Source organism: Leuresthes tenuis, unplaced genomic scaffold, assembly GCF_036924035.1.
Source record: "Leuresthes tenuis unplaced genomic scaffold, fLeuTen1.0.hap1 SCAF_20, whole genome shotgun sequence".
NCBI classification, from domain to species: Eukaryota; Metazoa; Chordata; class Actinopteri; order Atheriniformes; family Atherinopsidae; genus Leuresthes; species Leuresthes tenuis.
In genome coordinates this window covers 7,367,000-7,376,396 of record NW_027325374.1, presented here as the reverse complement: position 1 = coordinate 7,376,396, position 9,397 = coordinate 7,367,000, and positions in this window count along the sequence as shown.

Here is a 9,397-nt window from a genome sequence, read left to right as displayed (position 1 = left end):
TTTTTGCCATTAGAAACAGCCATTCACGACTGTTGTGGGTTAGCCGACCATAAGACAAAGTGGATGTGTCTTTGTCATGGCAGAAGCAGGACCAGCAGTTATAACTTACAGTATAGCTTTTTCAAACCAAACAAAATGAAAAGTGAACACAGGCTTATAGTTTATTGTTCTTCTTCATAATGTAAAACTAGAGTTGACCCCTGCAAACTGTGCGTAACATTGTAGTGGTGATAAAACTGTGTACATTTAGAGTATAAGTTTTTCATTTGGCTGTTGCCATCCTGTTTTTTTTTTTTTTTTAAAAAGATAGATGTTGTAAGTGAAAGGTGGAGAGATGGATCTGGATGAGAACCTGTGGAAACTATGCACGAATATACGATACCAACGACGAGGTAGCCCTACCTCAAAGCATATCCGTCTTTATATGTGGTCAGAATCAGACTTGGATTTTAGTCTAATTTATGACAAAATAACTGCAATGCAATTGAATTCCAAGCCAGAGTTGCACTGTTTTTGGTAGTAAGCAACAAATCTTTGCATACTAAAACACTGGGGTGTTAGTGTTGTGATTCCCTCGATTCTATATTAATCTCAAACTAGCCTGATACAAGCAATGCTGACTAGTATGCAAATGCAAAGCATAGGTGACTATACTGCCTCATAAGTGAGTTCTGTGTAAAATTTCATTATACTGATTCCCACCACATTCAGTGCTATTTAGTTTCTTCATTAATGTTCTGTGCCAATTATTCCAAGTCTTTCAAAGCAATATGTCCAACTTGATGCAAGGTTTAGACATATCCCACGCTAAATTTGCACCTTGCATTGTGGAAAATTTGAATTAATTTGCATATCTTCAACTGCAGCGCAGTCAATCATGCAAGTGTCAGGCAAAGTGCTTCTCCAGGGGTCACATGGGGTTTCACTCTCAGGTTTGCCTCCTCCAGGCCTAACATATCCAGGACAAGAAGCAGCACTGAGACATATTAGCATAAACCCTTCCCTCTCCCTGCTTCTCTTCGTCTCTTCGTCTGCCCTTCACACATTCACTGACAAGTCCTATTTCCTCCATGTCGAAACTAATTGGCCTGGCTCAGAACTGAGCTTTTACAACTCGATTACTTTTCTACTTGTTTGGGCTCAAGGCAGTTCAATCATGAGTTTGAGTAGCATTTGTATTCAGCACCATTGTACGTGAAAGATCCTTCAGTTTGAATTAAACACAGAGTGTGTTTTCTGTGGAAAGGGGCCATTGGCTGTGTAAATGGATAATCTTGCACTTTCGAAAAGACCTTTTGATAATTTTCAAGTAAAATATGACTTGCCAAGCTTTTATTAGCAACTTTGCCTCCTTTATCTGAGTCGACTTCGGGAGCCCTCTCTATCTGCAGGGTAGACTTAATTATTGCTTTTAAACTTATTTAAGATTTTTACTGTATGTACTATAAATGACAATCCAACAGCCTGACTTATCTTGAGAGATCTTAGAGCAGTGTTTCACAATTCCGGTCCTCATGACGTACTGCCCTGCGTGTTTTCGATGTTTCCCTCCTCCACCACACCTGATTCAAATGATCAGCTCGTCATCAAGCTCTGCAGTGGCCTGATAAGCAGCCATTCATTTGAATCAGGTGTGGTGGAGGAGGGAAACATCGAAAACATGCAGGGCAGTGGGTCATGAGGACTGGGATTGGGAGATAGATGTGAGGACAAAAGAATTGTCCTGTTGTCACTTTTTTTTAAAGAATACAATAACCATAGCCATAAACACTCATTATTTAAATGAGTGAGGAAAGCTGAGGAAAACCATAGCTTGGATGTGAATATACATCTTTAATACTTTTTCATTGAATGGGGATCTATGGATGTATTAATCTCGCTCTGCCCACATCATCGCCAAACCAGTATATTTGGTGCTACTTGCCCCATTTACTCTGACTTTGCTATGCTAATTGACGGCTTGTTCTTATATTCTAATATTGGGATAATTTACGTGTAATATGCTGTAATATGTTGTAATTATAGCACAATTCTAGAGAAGAGGAAGCGAAATAATAAAAGGTTGCATGCATTTCACTTTCTGTCCATTTATACATTAGAAATGCAGCTGTGGCTGGCAACCACCTGATGAAAGTCACTTTGTCGGGGACAAGAGACTTACGATGTACATCTCTCGCTGTGGGTAGTTGTAAAAAACCTAGAAGCCTCTTTTGCCAATGATGTACATTGTTGCCATGCATTTGGTCTCCAAAAACAACTGTAATTAACAGAAACAGCTTTGAAGTAAAGATGTTGGACTGGCTTACATAAGGGAGATATGAAGAAAATAATGACAAAAAAAACCAAAGCAGTATTTATACGACAAACAAAAGCCAGCTGGTGGTCATTGGCTGAATGAATCCAGTAGGCTTAGCTTTGATGTTGTCATCAGTAAGTAATAATTGAATCGACCTCTTGTTTAGCATTGAGTTGCATTTGCTTTGTTTGGATCTGTCGGGCAGGGTACATTCAGATCACAAGGCAATGTCTGGTCAGCTTTTAGAAATTTCAGACCAAAATCTAGGACGTTTGCAGCCTTTCTAAAGCCTCTATATGCTAACGTGTTATATACGGCACTGTAATATATGCAAAGTGAATTACGTTGCACATGTATTGATTTGATTTGATCTGTTGGCAGCTTCTGGTCTAACCACGGATGGTTGAACGGATGGACTCACAGGCTGGTTTTTGTTCATGGCTAATTTTGCTTATGATATTGTCTTTGATAATATCTTTCTCGGTCTGAAACGGTTTCTGCTGGCCTCTCCCACTATCTTTACCACACATAACTCGCTCCTCTCCTTTTATCATTCATGAAAAGAACTTCCCGGGGGTCTCAGCCGTAATATCTCCTTGACAATTCATTAAGTCAGTAGCTCGGAGCTGACAGAACTCACTGCACACCTCAACAGGTAGGGGACAAATAAACTCACATCTTCACACAGTTAAAAAAAACCTATTCCACGAAAATGACAAACATCATATGAGGAGGTGATTATTGTCCAAGGTTTACACTAAAACTGTAAGAATAAATATGAAGAATTTTGATAGGTTGTCTAACCATCTGCATGTCACTGTCCCCTCCCCTAATTGACTTCCTGGTGTTTCCTCCCACAGTGTTAATCTCCAATCAGCCATCTGCCGTGTCATCTCTGTGCGCCACCGCTCTTCCCTCCCCTCCATCCCCTCTCCAGTATAGATTGCTTCCACCAGCTGGTGATGTCAAGATATGATATTCCTTTAAAACATTCATTAAACAAAACACTGTATGAAAACAAAGCCCTCGGTCGCTCTCACTCCTGCCCCTTCTTACACAATATATGTCACAATATCTTACAGGATGTGTGTTGTGTGGAAAGGCCCTCCTGTGATGGACATAATAGGCCAGGACAGATGGCCTCCCCCCCACCAACCCCACCACTGTACACACACATTTGCATGTACACACACACCTTAAGCACAGCCTGAGAGTTTGGTCGTGGTTGTTGTTGCGTCTTCTGGTACTAGCCTTATTCTGTCGCTCAAAGCAGCTGGAGAGAGCTACATCTGTGCTGCCTTTGCTTGTGATGTGGGTACAAAAATAGAGGTGAAGGAGTCAGTGTTTGAAACGACCATTCTGCTCTCTGACATCCCTCAGTAAAAATAAGCTGTCTGGGGTGTGCTAGGCTTTTTGGTGCTGGGGTTAACATCTGCTTGTCATGACCCGGAGCACCTTCACACTTTGACAGGGCAACCACAGGTGTGAACACATTTGGCTGAGAGTGGATGCGATATCAATTTGTTGTTTTCACTGCTACATCGAGTTAGGCTCAATGTCATTTCCTGTAAAGTTATCAAGTTTGTCATGATGGCATTAAAGTTTTGGCATCTGAATTTCTCCATTTGTTGGAATGAAATAAAATAACATCTCTATGAAATACTTTAACACTAAAAGTATTGAATAAATTACACCGAGAGATTTCTATGGCAGATAAAGCAGTATAGCCTCATCTCACCATAAAATGTTGAACAGGTACATTTGTCCACATGCCTGAAACATAGTAGGCCAAACACTCCATAGGTTAAAATTTTGTTGGGTTTTCAGACTGTTGTTTTTTGTGGGGCAGTGTGCCTATTACATTAAGCGAGTCATGGCCCATGAATAGCACAATATGTCAACCGAATAATGTGTTTTTTTGTAGGTCTAACCATCAAATCAATCTATGTACTTTCAGCTCTTATCCTTAACTGTTTTTGCAGTCAAATAGTGAAGAATTACATTGAAAGGGGAAGAAGAAGAGTGACTATGACTATGTAAAATACTGTATAGGAAGCAAAATGCAAAACAGAGCAAATACAACAAAAAAAAGTAAGGCTGGACTCTGAATAGAAAACTAAATCTTGACAAACATTTTGATACAATAAAACTAGGACGGACACAAACATGCAAGCCAGTATGAGAACCTAATAAGGGCCAACATAAGGAACCGTAGACCATTAAACTTTTTTGTGAGACTACAAGATTTTGCATTGTGATATTTTCCTGTTTCGTGTACCGGCCGTTGTTTGTTTGCTGAGTAATATAAAAAAGGCAATAAAAAACAAAGCTCTCATCAGATGACTGACGACTACAAACAGAAACCAGAAAAGTTCCAGTACTAAAACCTTTTCTCTTGCTCACAGATATTTACATATTTAAATGTAGATAAATCAATTGGTAAAACTTCATTTGGAAAGTCTCACTGTGATAAAGCTCTCTTTTGCTGAAAACAAATCACATTATATCAGGATGATCGCACCAATGAAAATGACTCCCTCCAAACAGTCATTACACACCAGCTTTGGTCACGTTAATAAGAACCTTCATAAATATTCTTTGAAATATGAGCCAGTAAAGCTTGGAACTCTCCCGGATTAATAATATTTGACATCTCATTTCACTTTTAATTGTTCACAACATTGGCAACCAGTCTTGAGTGTGAAGTTACTATCGTTTAATTAGCGCATTTTCTTCATTCAACATGCCATTTATCTTGGGGTTTTCTTTATTTCTGTATTCAAAATCCTTTAGAAGAAAAATCTCACCTCCTTTCTTTTTTTGTACCTATTCTTGTTCCTTTTTGACAATGTTTTTTGACACAATATTTTTTTTCTTTAGTCACTTTAGCAGTCATTAAACAAGACGATAGATGTTGCTGAAGAAAGTCTGTAGATAAGCCTTATTAAAAAAAAAAGAGCAGCATCGGTACCAGCCCATCTAGCCATTACTTTTATCACCTCAGAGAAAATAGTGGAAAACATCGGTTGCTTTAAAGACTTGTGAGACCGACTGTTGATGTCACGCCCCCCACAAGGTTGAACTCTTTCCAAAAGTTCTGAGAACAACAACTGTCCAAAAATAAATGAAATATTACATGCTTTTGAATCTGCCTGAAAGCAGTATTGACAGAGAAATTGATTTGGTTATGGTAATCATGGATCTCTGAGTTGTCATCGACAAGGCTCATAAATGATAATTTGGTTCAGTTTTTTTTTTTTTACCGACAAAGTCTGTGCATCAACTTCTGTGTGCAAAGATAGGATGCCAACCCCAAAGGATCTATTATAGTGATTAGTTATTTTGTGGATAAATGAAGCCCCTGCTGCATGTTCTATTTCTGTCTGTGTCTCAGCTGATATGTCCGTACTTGTGTCTGAAAATGGTGTTTGTGAAATTACTGCCTCACTTGTATCTCTATATTTGCCATTATATTGTATTTTGTAGATTGTTGTTTGATAAAATGTGTGCTTTGAGTCAAATATAAAGGAGGCTGGTATTATTTTTTTTTTAAAGTGCTGCACATCAAGAGTAACCAAGACCCCAATAAAGAAATGACAAAAGCTGTAATTATGAGCATGGTGAAATAATAATGCAATACACGGAATTGTTTCTACTGGAAACAAGTGGATTAAAGTTTAAATGACTAATTTGCAAAGACAAGCAATAAAACAGTCTTCAGCTGTGTTATCTGGGTTTGAGGGCATCGAATGCAAAATACATCATGCATTATTAATAAGTTTTATATTAAACGTAATATATGCACACTGCCTGCGTCTCCCATCACAGAGTGGAAGTGGAGCTATTGATTAAACAATTTATGTGTGTGACACATTAGATGTTTGTGCGAAGAGTAAGGAAACACCTAGAAAAATAAAAGTATAGCTTAATAGCGGTGAAGCAATGAGGCAACTTTTACAGTGTTTATCCTATGCTGTATAATAATTAAATAAATTAATAATTAAATAAATAAAAGAGAATTTTATTTTTATTTTATATATTATTGCCTGAGAACAGACTTTGTTTCATGTCACCTTCAGCCAACATGAAATAACACTAAAATGTGTAATATTCAAATATAAAATGAGAGTAAAAGCTACATCTACCATTAGTGATGACAATACGAAGCCTATAGCAGCCTTGCTGAAAACCATTCAAATGACTCCTGATTAACTTTTCCTTTTCAGCAACATTTACACATCTTGTTAACAACTAGATGGAAAACTCAGCTTGTGTTGCTGAGATGTCTTTCTATAACTAATATTTTTTAAAAAATCAACCAACATCTTATGAGGTGGTGCACTCTACTGTTACTTAGGCAAATAATCACAATACAAAACCTAGCGATCAAATATGAAGAATGTTTTTCTGCTACCATGTACTTATGACCTTCAGCAACTACTGTTGGATTAGATTCTGAACTAACTATATAACACAGACATTTTTTCAGTATCAGAGTATGTGGTCTTACATGGAAGTTATCCCTCTTCGTCATGTCTTCTGGCCCAGTAGATGTAGATAGGTGTTTTTCTCTGCAGAGACAGCACTCTGTTAGCAGTTCTCTTGTGTCTTGTAGAGCCATGCTGTTTTCCTTATCCTACTCCCGAGGGATTTCTGACCATTACAGCCAGTGTTTTTCTCCCCAATCCTACAATTTTTCATTGACCTATTTTTTTTTTGCCTCCTCTAGTCTACTGCTCAACTCGTTAAGCATGTTGAGCAGAAAATTTTGTTCAGATGAGAGAAATGCCTTTCCTGTTTAAATTTTCTCCCTAAAAATACCCGAATAAGGTATATATTTTAGCCCAGACGGAAGCCAGGAGAGAGACCAGCAGTTCTCAATAAATAAATGAAAACATAGAAATAAAATCTTTTTTTTTTCATCTGTAGAATTCAGTATTTACCAGCTGTAGCCACTTAGTGTACTTTTACTGAAACTGGATATGCCACACATTTCTCTAGCCATCTTAGGCTAGTCTTGAGCATGTGTGTGTGTGAGGGTGTCTGTGTTCGGATCATCATAAGCACACACCATATCTGAGGGAATGGGTTGGCAGAAGCCTATTGTTTTTGGTTGAGAACATATTGTAATTAACTTCTCACTTCGCACCACTGAGATAAAACCTCATGTCACAATATGGCATGTTTTTTTGAGGGGGATTGTTTTATATTCACCTACACAAGCACTGACTGCAGCCATGACTTTATAATAATCTTCAGTATACCAGTAATTAATCAATTTTACCTAAGAAAAGCAATTGCATGTGTTCGAATAAGACAGCTGAATACCTGGCTGCAAATATGGCTCCTGCACATATTTACAAATGTTTTCTCAAATTCAGGGGCTAAGACAGAAAGGGAAACAAGCCACCTTCCCCTGAAGATTATTATTTCCTAATCAGGCTAATCTCAACAGGTAAAAAAAGATTTCAATACTGAGATGTTAATGATTAGCACGGTCTAGCTAGAGTTAGCATTCCCCGTCAGCTCGATGACAGCATGAGGGTAGGTTGACTGGTGGAGTGCACAGCTGCTCACACTACTTTGGATGTACCATATGATGCGTTTACTAAATAGTGAATGAAAAGTTTCAGTTAAAATTTTGAGTGGCACAACAAAATGGCTGACTCACTACATGGTGAACATGTGGAAAGTTTGAACAGAGCCGTGGTGCAGGTTAGCTTTTCCACTTTAAAATGTTTTGTCAGCAGTCTAAAAAACAGAACTTTCCACTCTTCAAAATTATTGCAACAATCTATAATTTTTGTTTATTATCTAACCCCTTTCTCAAGCTGCAGTGTGTGAACACTGGCCAAAAACACTTTAAAACAGCATGCTGACTGCCTGGGTAATAACAGCACTCAGCTGCCATTAAATAAAATCCTCTCTGACCTGCTCTTGCCACTATTTTTGACAAGAGTGAAGATTCTCTCTTGTCACAGAGGTAAAAAAACAAAACATTTTTGGTCTGATTAAGACAAAGGCATTAATGACTTACTCATTAATGCCTCATGCTGTTTTCTTGTGTAAATGTTTTTCTCTCACCTGAAAAGTTCACTGGACAATCAAGTTAATGATGAGCAGATGTGTGCACCTCGTGTCTACCAGTAAATAATTCCAAAGCCCCATCTCATCTCACATCAAATATTTAAGTGGTTCCCAGAGTAATAAAGTTAGGATTGATTAGAGGACATGCCCCTACGTTTGGACACCTGAGGCGGGATGGAACCAATAAGAGAAGCAATTAGATGAGGAGGAATAGGAGGTATATTGAGACTGAGGGAAAGCTTGTGTATATCTCTATATTGCCTTTACAGACTTACAGTAAAGTGGCAACGGCTGTAACTTAGATACTATCGCAAATTTTTGTCATATCACTTTGAGACACAAGACCAAATAAATCTGCATAAATAAATCTGACCATCCACTGAGATGCGTATAAGTATTAAATCCAGTCTGTGTCTGTAGGCTTGTGTGCAACGGCCTGAATTAGCTTTACATTTATTTGATATTTGCAATGGACACAGAATTAAACAGTTTACTCCAAAGTACACGTATGCCATCTAGTGGTAAATTGACAATTAGTCTGGTTCTGAGAGGTTTCACATGCTGATTAAAGCCACTTTGAAGTCTGAAAGGGGGTTGTGAGAAAGGACACAAATGAGGCCATATCTGCATGTGTGATACATGGCTGTTACTGATCACACTTTTTGTCATTTTGTCTGAAATTATTTATGATTTTGCCATCCTATTAAGGTGAGTGGGGTCTCTGTTTTGTGCAACAAATGTGAGACCAGGGCAACCAGCTTCCCTGCAGGCCAGTCATTTCCCCTTGAGAAAAAAATACATTTAAAGGTGAGAAAATCCTTAAGATGTGACTTTTCACCTAGCTCCCTTGTGCTCCTTTTCTACCCTACCTTAGAGTGCTAACGAGTGCAGCACTTAGAAATTGACTGGTTACGTCAACAAACAACTTTTATCTTGTAGTCATAAATCTAGACCAAGAACGGCGAAGCAACTGGTTTCTACAGGTAAAAGTTTTTTTTTTTTCCAAAACTGTCC